The 15,534-nt window shown below is 48.3% G+C and overlaps 1 protein-coding gene across 3 annotated transcripts in view; it reads right to left on the bottom strand.

The window, feature by feature from the left end:
* Nucleotides 1-15,534, bottom strand: part of LOC139760865 (putative carbonic anhydrase 3) — a 243,630-nt gene that overhangs the window by 133,165 nt on the left and 94,931 nt on the right. Inside the window, exon 1 of one of the 3 annotated variants that reach the window (XM_071684584.1) lies at nt 11,112-11,170. The exons of the other annotated variants lie outside the window; for them this stretch is intronic. The gene's annotated coding sequence lies outside the window, so the exon portion shown is untranslated. Of the gene's footprint in view, nt 1-11,111; nt 11,171-15,534 lie in introns of those variants that run through there. 3 annotated transcript variants of the gene reach the window in all.

Below are 15,534 nucleotides of genomic sequence, written 5' to 3'. Positions count from 1 at the left end.
TTTAATTGCTCTACTTCAGCTGAGTGACTCTAGATTTACTTTAACTTACACACTTTAGAACTCGATCAATTCTACCCCAGCGTATTTTCAGAGGAACTATGAGGCTACACCGCTACTTTATCCTTTCCGCTAGATGGTAACTATAAGGCTACACCGCTACTTTATCCTTTCCGCTAGATGGTAACTATGAGGCTACACCGCTACTTTATCCTTTCCGCTAAATGGTAATTATAAGGATTGCTACTTTTTCCTTTCCGCTACATGGCGTTACTTGCTACTGGTTGTCATACCGATACTCTTAAGTGCTCCGTGATGGAGCAGCAGGGAACCTTATCAAAGTGTCAACCACCAGTAAAATAAGTAGCAAGACTTTTAAAATAAAAGTTAACACAGTAGAGGTATGAAAACTGTGCACATTTGAAGTAATGAAGTAAAAGTAATCCCCGAAATTTTCTACCGAAGTACAGAAACGAAGTAGTTTGCATATATATATATATATATATATATATATATATATATATATATATATATATACAAAAAATGCAGATTTGCACTTACATATACAAATGTATAAACATTTTCAACTCAGTATATGTATAAATATATGTTATTTAAGACTTGTATTTCTACATACATATCTAAATACATACAAGTGTACTGGGCAAACATAAATCTGTGCTAGGCTAGGTGGCTGAAGAATAGAACTCATCCTCCCTCTCCTACTACGTGGTGCACGAACGCAATACCCGACCCCAAAAAACCACACTTGACGTATCAGACCGGCCGGCACATATCGCATATGTACCCTCCGGCACACACACACACACACACACACACACACACACACACACACACACACACACGCATACTCCAAGTGCTATAATTAAAACCATTACGGTGAGGCTCCACGCCGGTCGTGCGTCAAGGGGGGAATCATTAGAGGAAGCTCCTCACACCAAGAGACTCCTCAGAGGGAGAGGCCCTTCATAGGGAGATAATCTTCATAGAGAGAGAGAGAGAGAGAGAGAGAGAGAGAGAGAGAGAGAGAGAGAGAGAGAGAGAGTCTCTCTCTCTCTCCCCCCCCAACTCACCCCTCTTCTCACACGAGGACGCCCCTGCCTCCCCTGATGGTGAGGGACTAGTGAAGGAGTTACCCGCTGGAGAGCCACCTTTGATAGCGTCTCTCGTTGGGGGTTGGCTGCGAGGCATGGCTTCTGATGCGATCAAGGGCTGGAAAAGCCCTCCACCCCAGGATAAGAAAATGTGGTAGTTTCCCCCCCCCCCCCCCCCCTCTCTCTCTCTCTCTCTCTCTCTCTCTCTCTCTCTCTCTCTCTCTCTCTCTCTCTCTCTCTCTCTCTGATGTAGCTGCTGGTCGTGGTGGTGCCCGCGCTAAGGTCCACTGATATGCACGGACCAAAACCACACCTACACACACACACACACTCTCTCTAACACGACGCATCCATCACAAAATCGGGCTTAAGAAATTCAACTTTTTGGGGAGAAAAAAAATATATATATAAGTGAAATCGTGAGTACGGGGAAAGGACAACATCAGGAGGGGGAAAGAGGGTGGCGCAGTGTTACGGTTTGTGATGTAGGGACTTTACAGCCCACGCCGAACATAGTGTGACCAGGGGCTCCATCCGAGATCAGGACGGCGAGTGAGGCAAGCTGTACTAAACTTAGGTCTGGGTCAAAACTGCCCACCTACTTACTGTAATGTGAGATGTCCCAGAAACATAATACACGCCTTAACCTCGACACAAGGTAGAATCATGCCACAGACGACTAGTCTACTCACTTGAAAAGCGACACAGAACTGCTGGAGAGCGTTCAAAGGAATGCAAGGAGAAAAAGAATAAATGTAACTAGAAATGAATAGAATACACTACGAAAACAGGAGGGAATCCCTCGATCTAAGTCATACCAGAAGAGAGAAGAGTAAGGGGTGACATAATCACTATACATGAATTGCTAAGGAACCACAGCCCTTCTCTGATACGGGCAGAGACTCCGGAACGAGAGGGCACAACTAGAAGTTAAGGGGTCAGGGCGAGGGAGGGAGGTGTAGGGAGGAACGTGAGGAAGCATTTCTTGAGCGACGGAGTTGTGGGCTCGCGGGGCAAACACTTGAGGCGAGAGGAAGCGATTTGTCTGCCACTGGAAATCTCAAGGTATTACATGACCCTAGAGCAGGGATAAGAGGTGTAGGGGGACAGGGGCCTCACGAGTGTAAATTCCCCTCCCCGTAAGCACAGGGAGGCATATAAGAAAAGAGCGAACAGACAGACAGACAGACAGACAGATAGGTATACCCAACGCACGGACGGTGCTATACAATCACTCACACGCAGCCTTGGCGAAGGGGACAGCGTTGCAGATGATTATTCGTACAGCTGTCAATGATTAACTTCCAGAGAGCACTTGCGCTCGACCCCTGACCTCCTCTGTCTCGGCCAGCAACAGGGCATAACAGCGTCTTACTAAATGCTGTGTACATTTGTTTCCATACTTCGTAGTGAGACTATTCTTTTACGTGTGTATATATATAGCAATAACAGTGGCTTAATAACCTGGCTAACCATCACGGGAGGTGACTCTCGCTGCTTCCAGCAGCAGGGAAGGAAATGTAGACTCCTTTGGAGGGAAAAGTTCCCTGATGAGACTGTATTCCCAGTGACACAGCTCCGATAAAGGTAATTTTTTTTTCGCTCGCAGTGTACCCCTTGCAGGCAGTACCCGACAACTCTCTCTCTCTCTCTCTCTCTCTCTCTCTCTCTCTCTCTCTCTCTCTCTCTCTCTCTCTCTCTCTATATATATATATATATATATATATATATAAAAACCAAAATAATAATTTCCATCATTTCTGCAACTACAGATCATTGTCAACGGTGTTGGTACATAAAAGAAGATAAAAACACATTCTACCCATTAACCACAACAGATTCAAACTCCCAGTAACACATACAAACCCACCTACATCTACCACGAACCTACCCAGAAAGTGTACATACCACGTGTACCACAGGTAAACTCATATATTTCTTAACCTAACCTCTCAAACGAGGACCTTCGTGGACGGAGATGGTGCGGTGGATGGGTGTGGGCAGCGTCCTCTGACGGCAGGAGGAGGAAGAGGAGGACGAGGTTGAGGACGAGGAGGAGGAGGAGGTGAGGTGGTGGTAAGGAGGTAGGTAGCCAGGCAGGAACTGCCCCTCACCACCAGGCTGCTTGGCTCGCGCTGCGTCAAAGACCCCGCCGGCGGCAGATGACACGCTCTTGTGTACTTATCAATCTATTTATTAATTTTCGTGGGTCAGAGTGATTGGGGGAGGGGGTGGATGGGAGAGGGAGAGGGTGCGGGGAGGAGAGCAGGATGTAAAAGGAGGGAAAGTCCTAATTAGTGTCAGTGTAATTAATATAGACATTACTCACACTGACTGCCCAAGGTTTTACTTATTTCTGTCATATATAAGAATTAGGATTCAGCCATGGCAGTTTGTGATATATGACTTGCTCACGTAGCTTCCCAGATATATATATATATATATATATATATATATATATATATATATATATATATATATATATATATATATATATATATATATATGAAATGCTTGGGGAGAATATGCGGCGTGAGGAAAGTTGATCGAATAAGAAATGACAGAGTAGGAGAGAGGTGTGATAGTAAGAAAAGCGGGTGCTGAAATGGTTTGGACATACGGAGAAGATGAGTGAGGAGAGGTTAAGAAAGTGGAAGGAAAAAGTTAAAGGGGGAACCCAGATACGAATTGAAAAGGAGTGAAACATACTTTTGAGTTATCGGTGCCTAAACATGCAGAAGGGTTTGAGGCGTGCATGGCAGAGCGTGAATTGGAGCAATGTGGTATACAGAGGGTGACGTGCTGTCAATGGGCTGAACAAGGGCATATGAAGCGGTCAGGGAAAGCCATGGAGCGTCTGTGGGGCCTGGTTGTCGACAGAAGGATCTGGTTTCGGTGCACTGTATAGCACATTACAGTTAGAGAGAGAGTGTCAGCAAATGAGGCCGTTCTTCGTCTGTTCCTGGCGTTCAACTCTCTGAGAGGGAAACGGCGAACGAATACATACTGACTTCTACGTGTGTAGAGGAACATTACCAAGGTCAGTGGCTTAGGCTGGCGGTCAAAGGTCATCCCCACAGCTGAGCCATGCCAGCAACAGCCGCGGTATCTGCTCACGGCAGCAGCCGCTTCTGGCGAGCAGAGCAAGTCGAGGTGACAGGCAGCAAGTAGCACCATCATCATCCACCACTACCACCACCGTCACCGCTGTAACCGCACCACCATCGTCCACTGGGTGGCATCAGAGGCCGCTGGCACCTCCCGTTCCCGTTGACGACACGCAACAAGTCCGACTAACCGAGCCTTAATGACCTCCCGTCTGGTAACTGGTGCCACTAACCCGACCTTTAATGACCCGACTTATTTATTTTTCGAGATGATACAGATTTTAGAGGCAACGCGCTATTTTACACCATGAGTTGATATCGACTCCTCCGTCAGGACACGTCATGCAGACATAAAACTTTCTGGAAGGGCCTGACAGCCCCTGTGACCTTCGACCTACGACCAGTACCGACTTGTTCAAGTGTGTTGGGCGGGCGAGGTCTGTGGCGAATGAGGACTCTTGAAGAAAAATATCTCAGGGATGAAGCAGCTCAGACGTTAGAGTGTCTTGAAAGAACGACTCGGCTTCGAAACGATCCCGGCTTTGGGAAGCCCCGCTTCTAAACGCCTCGGCTTCGCAAAGCCTAGGATTCGAAACGCCTCGGCTTCGTAAAGCCCAAGGCTTCGGAAACGCACCGGCTTTGAAACACCTCGGCTTCTACACGCCCGAGCTGAATACATCAGGGTGACCGCGCTCAGGAATGATCAGCTTAATGAGCGATCAGTTTCAGGTATACATAGTTGCCGGGCTGAGAAATGCACGGGGTGGGAGGAAGGATCAATGTTCGGGGATGACAAGGTCTACGAATGCACGGGTTTCGGCGCGATCGAGTTCGGGAATGCATAGGGTTCATGTGCGATCGAATTCGGGAGTAAATGAGTGGAAAGTGCGATCAGGTTCAGGAACGCATGTCGGCTGAGATGTGCAGAAGTCTCGTGAGTGGGGTGAGTACGAGGGGACGGAACGTGTACCCCTAACAGGTACATGGGTCTCCGTGAGTGCCGGTGATGCAAGATATAATCCCCTGTACTGGTGAGTGGGTATTGGTTGACCCTTAAGTATGAGTGAAGGTACACCTTTCAGTGTGAATGGCGTAGACCCACACACAGGAGGGGGACAACTGATGGCGCTGGTGTGAATGGGCACAAGTGCATCAGAAGCGAGAGTTAATGGGGCTGACAATTGGGAGACAATAATAATCCTACGATCCCGGCAGGTGTGTGTGTGTGTGTGTGTGTGTGTGTGTGTGTGTGTTTGTGTGTGGTACAGGTGCTCTATCATTAATGGACTGGTGGTGAGAGGAGGAGGAGGAGGAGGAGGAGGAGGAGGAGGAGGAGGAGGAGGAGGAGGAGAAGGAGGAGGAGCTGTGACACCAGCAACACAAGTAATGATCGAGGGGGGAGGGTTGCTGCCTGAATGGGGCCAGTGGTGATGACGACTCCCACCCACCTCTCCTCTCCCTTCCAGGAGACGACCTACCCCCACCCCACCCTCGCTCCTGCTCGACGACTCTCCTGCAGGTGAAGCACCAATTGGCCGCGACGGCCTCAGCACGACTAATGAACCTGGCTCTAACCCCTCTCCTCCTCCTCCTCCTCCTCCTCCTCCTCCACTACCGCCGCCACCGCCCCACATGAAAGGCTGCCTTTATGGAAGCTGTGAAAGGTGAAGGATTAAAACCTGATGGCCCTACGACAACCAGGACGACCGCAGTCGCAGCCGCAGACGCACCTGCAGCCGCTGTACCTGTAGAGACGACGAAGGCGATGGCAAACGACCCACGGAGGGACCACGCGACGACGGGTCGTGCGGGCAAACGACGGACGAGCGAAACGAGACCACAACAGCACACAGCAGCAAATATAAGGACGTACCCTCACGGGACTACGCCAATCGACGACAATCACGACATCTAGTGCAACAACGACACTTACGTCATCAAGCGGCGCCTTCCTTGTCGTCCGCTTACCCGAGTTATATGACTAGCAACAGTCCCCAGTCACGACTGAATTACCCCCCAGTCACTTTCTCTTCAACCCCAGCCCACGGAGGCGCCCCTGCCTATCCCAACCACGGACTGCTTAAGTCCCAACGACAAACCCCCCCCCATCTGTACTCCTCTGTCACGGGTCCCACACACACACACACACACACACACACACACACACACACACACACACACACACGTCTTAGTCACATAACCTCGAAGTCCTAACAACGAGAATCACTCGTCCAAGCCACGGGCGTCAGCCGTCCTCACGAACTGCGTCAGCATCTCGCGTTCAGGTACTGGGTACTGTGAACCATTCCTCACCAGCATCTAGATTCACAAAGCACGACTGAGAAAGACGTAAATCAACGGCAGATTCTAACGATTAAACCCATACACTGACGCAGATTATCCTGTACGAATATAAGAGTCACTTAACGGAGGTTCCACGCACGGAGATTCACCCTAAACCACACAGATTCGACATGGCATTACACGCTCAGCCTCACGAATAACAAGGAATGCATACACTCAACTTTACGAATGAGGGGACGTATGCTCAAATCTCCATGGATGGGATTGAATACCCAATACTCAATCATGAATAAAGGGACATAGACCTCAATTTTCCATGCGAGGACACACACACACACACACACACACACACACACACACACACACACACACACACACACAGACTTGGACGTGAGCACCGGCCTCCCTCCTCCTCCTCCTCCTCCCCCTCCTCCCCCCGTCTTTCAGGGTGGCACATAAAAGCAAAAGTTGTACCGGCAAATTTGTAACGTGTGCAGAGCAAAATCCATAACTCAGTCTGCACTAACTTTCTCGCTGACTAGTTCGTTCTGAGGCCTCGTGTGTTGTGTGTGTGTGTTGTGTATGTGTGTGTGTGTGTGTGTGTGTGTGTGTGTGTGTGTGTGTGTGTGTGTGTGTGTGTGTGTGTGTAACCAGAGGTACCAGGAATCTTTTGCCCTCACGGCTCCTGTTCCCCCTCTGTGTCCTCACGGCTCCTCTTCCTCGTCCGTGTCCTTACGGCTCCTGTTCCTCATCTGTGTCCTCACGGCTCCTCTCCCTCGTCCGTGTCCTCACGGCTCCTCTTCCTCATCTGTGTCCTTCCGGCTCCTCTTCCTCATCTGTGTCCTCACGGCTCCTCTCCCTCGTCCGTGTCCTCACGGCTCCTCTTCCTCGACCTCTGTTCTGGAGCCACTTGTCACGTCCATACGGTCTTCGAGATTCCCCGAGAGTTCCAACGAGCGAACACACCCCCAACAAGGCACAGGGTAGTAGCGGTAGTAGTAACTGAGAAAGGGATTTTTCTTTTCCGCTTTTAAAAATCCTATTTGTAATCGCGACAGTCACCTGAGGATTTACCGCCACCCCCTACCCTGTCCTAACTGGGGGAGGCGACGTGGGTACGGGGCTTCGAGCAGCCCCACCACTGATAGGTAAGGGAGGAGGAGGAGGAGGAGGAGGAGGAGGAGGAGGAGGAGGCGGCCATCCCCTCCTTATCTCTTGAGGTGGACCGGATTCAGGTTGCCTGACGAGGGGAATCCCCCATCACCTAATGATGGGAGGGGTCAGGGGATTCCCCATCTTCCGCACAACCCCCTCTCCCATCTACCCAACCCCCTCCCCTTGTCTCTCTCTCTCTCTCTCTCTCTCTCTCTCTCTCTCTCTCTCTCTCTCTCTCTCTCTCTCTCTCTCTCTCTCTCTCCCTAAGCCATACTCACGCACCTCTTCTCCCATTCCGTCTTCTGATCAGCTCTTATACCCCCGCCACCCTACCCCAACGCAACCCCCTTCCACTCACCATCTCTCCCTTATCCCTCTCTCAGAAAACAGGGGTCGGGTCAAAGGCCAGGACCGTCGTACGACCGCGCTCAGCAGCGGCACCGCCGTGGTCGTATGGAGGACCGTCGCACTTGAGGGGTTATGACCCATGAACAGCAAGGCCCAACATGGAGCTAATTAGGAGGCAATTAGCTTCACTAGGAATCCCCTCTGACAAGGGGGAATGTGTGTGTGTGTGTGTGTGTGTGTGTGTGTGTGTGTGTGTGTGTGTGTGTGTGTGTGTGTGTGTGTGTGTGATGAGAGCACCGGCTTCGAAGAAAGTCTTGAGTAATCTACTTAATCCGAAAAACTCGCGTACTGCAACCCCTTGGAACACCAGCATGACGTAGCCCTCTTCATGCCTCCACAACCAGCACACAACGCGACACCTTCGTCACACAGGCATTTCTACACACGGTGTCACCATTGAGAGACTGGTCAAAGATCACTTCTTACAGTTTCTCTCGGAAGTCCCACACACACACACACACACACACACACACACACACACACACACACACACTGAGGCCATCTGTAACCTCAAACCTTCCCTGGTAAATGTGACACACACACACACAGCAAAGACTAACATCCTTAAACCACACAGCAAAGACCAACATCCTTAAACTGTACCATATTCTGACCTCCTCTCCCGCTACACACGCACGTACCCGCTCACCCACCACACAAAATTTGCCTGGGGGCATCCCACCCGTCTTCCCCCTACCCAGGGGGCCCACAGTCCTACAACCTGCCCCACCCTTGGTGCCCACCACCAACGCCCACCTGCCCCATCCTAGGTGCCCACCACCAACGCCCACCTGCCCCACCCTTGGTGCCCACCACCACCGCCTCCTTGCCATGGGCCTCACGTACGACTGTGGCAGAACTGACGGCTGCTAACTTTCGGGGCGTCCGTGGTGGCCAGGCCTGGCTATGCCTGACACGACCACACCCACCCACTACGTACTACCATGTCCTACGACCCTAACATCCCGCACGAGTCTTAAATCACGACCGCAATGAGCACAGTCGTAATATCTTTCACCAAACGACCCCGACAGGTCGTACATCCCTCACCACAGTCTACAGCCCTGAGACATCATCTTCATCCTTCACCATCAACCGACCTCACACACACACACACACACACACACACACACACACACACACACACACACACACTATACATATAAATACAGTACAAATACATAATCATAGTGTGTAAATGAGTAACAAACACACGCTAATCATCTGCATACTACGGCAACACGGAGAGCGGTGGGGATACAGCATTAAAACTCTGGTGGGAAAACATGGAAAGGATGTTGGAGCGAATGGCTTCGCGAGACACACGGGCGTCGCCACCGCCACAGACAGTCTGCAGGAGGAGCCGCCGCCCTCCCTCCCGCAGCCACAGACGCCCTCTCTCTCTCCTGCAGGGGCGGGAGGCGGGTGATGGCGGAGGATGCAGCCAATAACCATCTCATGTTTACTTAAAAGAAAGAGAGAAAAAAAGAAAATCTCTCTCCCTCGTTCCCTCTTCCCCTCCCACCCAATGAATCACTCCATCAACCACCACTCCACCAGCCCAAGCCTCTCTGATCATAACCGCCAACCACGAAGCCAACCCATTAACCACGACAACCGAACTCCCTTCATCACCCAATTTTCCCCCCCAACGAACCCTTGACGATGGAACCGCAAGCAATCCCGCAACGTTCTCCCTCCTCCCAGGCTCCTCTCCTACACCCTCCAACCCTTTCCTCTCATCACAACCCGCTCCTCTAACCACTACCAAACAACCTGCTTTCCAACCTACAACCCATGACAGCCCCGTAACCCCGTAACCCATTCTTAAAAAAAACCCACCCAACCAAACGACCAAACCTCCTACCAACCCATGCCACTAACAACGCCCCCAGACACAGGGGGACGGAGGGGGACGATGAAGACTCGACAAAATCCCCCCCTGATCCCCTTGACATGGCAGACCTTCCTGTAGTGACCCATTTACAAGGCTCCTTCTGCCGACTTGTGTTTGTATACACTACACCCTACTCCCTCGCGACTTGTGAACGCCCTACGCCCCACTCCCTGTGTTTCCGTGTTAGTGGAGGCTGTTGGTCTGTTCTGTGTGGTGGTCTGTGTGTTTCCGCAACCTGAGTACGCCTGTGTGTTGGTGAATGTCTTGTCTCTGTGCTGGTCTGTTTTGTGTATATCTGTCTGTGTCTGGGGGTCCGTGTGGGTCTCAGGGTCTTCCCGACTAACTACGTATTTGTCTGTTAGTCTGTTTTTGTGGTGAAAAGTTTAAAATTAATAAAACTATTGAGATTTTGTTTTAATAAAGACAGACTCTAAATGACAACACACAAGGAAGGACAATTCCACTTAAATCTTGAGCTACGAAGGCGAAAACGACCTCTCTACCCCGAGAATGACCCCCTAACCCAGAGAATGACCTCACAGCCCCCGAGGACGACCCCATAACCCTCCAAGAATAACCCCTAACCCCAAGAACGACCCCCCTAACCCGGAAAACAACACTCTAACCCCGAAAACGACCCTCTAACCCCCCAAAAAACGACCCCCCTCCCAACCAGGTCTGAGGCAAGAATGCCCACCGACATCTGGAGTCCCGGAGTCGCCCCAACCAACTCATGCATTTACAACACCTCTTACGAGATTTACACCGGCGATCGGACGCCTGTAAGTTATTTACAATCGTTCCGGCGAAACAAAAGATGGGGAAACAATGAACTCACATACTAACCCAGGGAGAGAGAGAGAGAGAGAGAGAGAGAGAGAGAGAGAGAGAGAGAGAGAGAGAGAGAGAGAGAGAGAGAGAGATTCCTTCTTACGTGTCGAAGAACGTAAAAAAATCTCCAGTTGATCGTGAAGACCCTTATAATATCCCATAAACTAAGGTCTTCTAAGTTCCAAAAGTGAATTATAACACGTGAACAAACTCATATATATATACATATATACATATATATATATATATATATATATATATATATATATATATATATATATATATATATATTCTTACCTGCGAGGGAGGCGGGAAGCCAGCCTATGGGTTACACACACACACAAACCAGTCTCGTCCTTACCTGCGGATGGAAAGAGAAAGACAATCAGTACAAATAATTTCCTTTATGAAGACGTGTTTTCTTTTTTTTTAAATGTAACCCGCCGTGTGTGCGTAAGGTAATTCTGTCACAGTTAAAGAGGATTACAACTCCAGTTACAGGATAACATACAGCTCGTGACTTTTATGACCGTGACATAGTACGAGAGAGAGAGAGAGAGGGGGGGGGAGGACTCACGACGAAATTATGCCAAAAGACAGTTGCGAGCGCGTGCCGCTCACTGCTGAGATATCTACGTAGAGTTACGAAGAACGAGTCTTGAGAATTACGTGTATTCAAGCGTAGTGTGTGTGTGTGTGTGTGTGTGTGTGTGTGTGTGTGTGTGTGTGTGTGTGTGTGTGTGTGTGTGGGACGGAGAGACCGTATGTGTTTGTTCAGGGAATGAATGCCAGTAGCAGCCTACGTGTGGGAGGGGGTGAAAAAAATCCGTGGAAGGGAAAAAAAATAATCTGTGAGAGAGGGGGAAAAAAAGAGAAAAAAAAATATGTGCTTGATCGAAAACCAAAAAAAAGCGGAATCGTGAGCAATTCTAAGACAAGATTCCAAGATCGACTCCGCCAGACAGACAGACAGACACACACACACACACACAACACTTAAGATCACGTATCAACCCGAGACATGTCTATTACCAGGTAACAACGCCCAGAGATGTACGAGATCAGAGGAAAATCATTCCATAAACAAACCACGGATGGAAATAACAAATTACCGGGTACGGAGAACAATAAATATCGGTAAACAAAATGTTAGCTACCGAGAAAAAAAATACACAAAACCTCAAAATGAAAAAAAAAAATCCACGAAAAAACAAAAGACAATTTAAAACCTCAAAATAACAAAATTCCACAAAAAAAAGGAGGAGAACAAATAACTTCAAATATTATCAACGTGAAACAATGGGAAAATAATAGCACCAAATATATTAGCCATAAAGACAACAAAAGCAACAAAAGAAAAGGTTGAGGCTTGGTGGCCTGGCCCCAGCAGCAGTAGTAGAGAGAGAGAGAGAGAGAGAGAGAGAGAGAGAGAGAGAGAGAGAGAGAAACAAAATGCTCCAGAATCGACATTTTCAGCCCATGACCAATTTGTGGCAATCTCCGGACAAGGGATAATCCTCAGCCCGCTACGCCCACGCTACCTACACCCCGCTACATCCACGCTACCTACACCTCGCTACATCCACGCTACCTACACCCCGCTACAGCCACGCTACCTACACCCCGCTACAGCCACGCTACCTACACCCCGCTACAGCCACGCTACCTACACCCCGCTACAGCCACGCTACCTACACCCCGCTACATCCACGCTACCTACACCCCGCTACAGCCACGCTACCTACACCCCGCTACAGCCACGCTACCTACACCCCGCTACAGCCACGCTACCTACACCCCGCTACATCCACGCTACCTACACCCCGCTACAGCCACGCTACCTACAACCCGCTACATCCACGCTACCTACACCCCGCTTCATTTACGCTACCTACACCCCGCTACATAAACCCATCCTTACCTAAAACCTTGCGACCTCCACCCATCCAACACCTACGTTACTTACACCCCTATACACCCAACCTACACCCGCTACACCCAAGTTACCTACACCCCGATACACCCAAGCTACATACACTCCAATATACTTACGCTGATTACATCCCCCAATACCCAAACTACTTACACCCCGCTACACTATGCTACACTCCGCTGAGGCGCAATACGCTGATAACAGAGAAGCTACACCCCAGCTACGCATTCAAGACCGACGTTAATACACCACCAGTACACCACAAAGGCTCTCTCTCTCTCTCTCTCTCTCTCTCTCTCTCTCTCTCTCTCTCTCTCTCTCTCTCTCTCTCTCTCTCGATACACAGACACCACATCATTCTGCGCCCGGTGCTATATGGCAAAGTCCCTACATAGACGATGTTACCCTGTTACGCGGGACGATGTTGTCCTGTCACACAGACGCTGCCCTCAATACACATCCGTCACACCCCCAGGACACAGTCGCCATACCTCGTGACACACACCGACGCTCTGCCTTGCTTGTGACAAGGCCATGTGGAGGTCAACTTTGACACAGAACGCGATGTGGACAAAAGAGAAAATAAAGAGAGACACACTCTCTACACCCTACTTTCCTACTGGGTGTATTTTCACCCAACAGCGGCACTCCCAGGCTCAAGCCCAGCCTGTCACTCAAGAGACAACATATTTATTCGTAAACACGGCCGTCGGGGGCCGCTCTCCTGGACTCCCCCAACCCCCGAGGCGGGAGGAGATGGTGGTGGGGTTGGGGGTGGGAGGGAGTGGGAGAGTGGTGGTGAGAGGGAGGATCAACTTGGGGGAGGGGGGAGGGGAAGAGAGAAAGAGTCACAAGAAGGATGGGAAGAAGAGGAGGAGGAGGAGGAGGAGGAGGAGGAGGAGGAGGAGGAGGAGGAGGAGGGGGAGGAGGGATGGAGATGGAGAAAGAGGATGTAAGTCAGGTGGGAGAGGAGGGAGTAGATGGGGAAGGGGGGTAGAAATCAAGAGGATGGAGGGTGTCAGTTGGGGATGGGCTTCAGTCTACCTATGTCCCTACCTGGCCATCCCCTCATCCTCCTTGGCACAGAAGAGCAACTCCACCATAAGGTTGAACACGATCTCTCAAATCCTTGTAGTGACTATAACATCAGTAAGTACAGTACTTCTCCAAGGAACGCCTTGTTTTAGTACATCTTACATCCTTCCTCTGCTATCACACAATTCCAATACAGACTTACTTATAATTTTGGAACGTTAGAGTTGATACATTTGTACATTCTTCTTTTTATAAGAAAAAACTGTTTTAGTACATCTTACATCCTTCCTCTGCTATCACACAATTCCAATACAGACTTACTCATAATTTTGGAACGTTAGAGTTAATATATTTGTACATTCTTTTTATAGGAAAAAACTGCCTTACTTCACATGAATGCCTTTACTCCACGTTTACATACATTTCTTTCGTTAATCTTCAGGACTCTGTTAAGCCATCACACACATTTTCAAATTCCTAAGTCTTTCCACAGATGGCGTACAAAGATAACGATGAAACATTCATCGTACTATACCAGAGATGTTTCTGTTAATATGGTACGGAAAAACATATTCTTTTTTCAATTTCCCTTAAACGATATAAGTAATTTGTAATAGTTATCCCTTTTACAATATTCTGATGTAGGTATCTCACTCTACTGTGGATGATGAGGTCCATTCCCTATTGAGAATAAACTCTTTTTTTTTTTTCTTTTTTCAAAGGCAAGCATTATAATTATCAGTCATAAATATCGGAGCACGATATCCACCCGGCAATATGGAGTTGTCTCCAAAAACATCCAGTGTCTCCCAAACACCTGGTTCAGGTCATATCTGGTTACCATCAACAACGTCCACCTGATGACCTTAATACTGTCACAACTCACTCAACCTCTGTATAAATAAGGATAATAGAAAAAAAAAAATCCCCCTCCCCGTGACAGTTGACTCTCAACCGAACCCACTGGACCAGTCATAAAAAAAAAAAAACACTAATCGGCATCTGATGTCACACTACTAAGTAGCGCCATCATGCGTTTCTTTATCATTATTTACTTTGCTTTGCTACGAGAAACAAAAAGTAGAGCAGGTGAGATACCTACATCAGAAAATATTATCAAAGTGATAACTATTACAAATTGTTTATATCGTTTAAGGGAAATTGAAAAAAAAAAAAAGATATTACAAGTTTGTCTGTCAGTATAAATCTTAGTAAAAATGAATTTCTTACGTAAAGTAATAAAATACCCGGGTAACGCGTTGACCCGTAATAACATTTAAAGGAAATTCTTTAATTTTCAACAAAGGCTAAGTCATCTTTGAGCACGTCTTACACATTCCTATGTTTCAGCAACAGGAAATGAGCTCACTGGCTTCACTTCAACAGATGAAACCACCCTACCATTACATAACCTAAACAAACATCTCTCTCTCTCTCTCTCTCTCTCTCTCTCTCTCTCTCTCTCTCTCTCTCTCTCTCTCATTTTTATGGCTATTTCGTTAGATTTTTTCTTTGACCAGCACCATTTCGTTGAGGGCTATACTTTATATATATATATATATATATATATATATATATATATATATATATATATATATATATATATATATATATATATATATATATATATATTCTGTTGTTTGGTTACTTTAAGAAATCATACACGTTTTCTCCCACCTGGTGATGTGATACTGAACGAGTTACGTATACATGTGCTGTATCCCGTATACATACAGTGTATATACGTATACT

Source organism: Panulirus ornatus, chromosome 38 (assembly GCF_036320965.1).
Source record: "Panulirus ornatus isolate Po-2019 chromosome 38, ASM3632096v1, whole genome shotgun sequence".
NCBI classification, from domain to species: Eukaryota; Metazoa; Arthropoda; class Malacostraca; order Decapoda; family Palinuridae; genus Panulirus; species Panulirus ornatus.
Note: the sequence above shows the minus strand (reverse complement) of the source record. Positions and strands in the feature narration are given on the sequence as shown.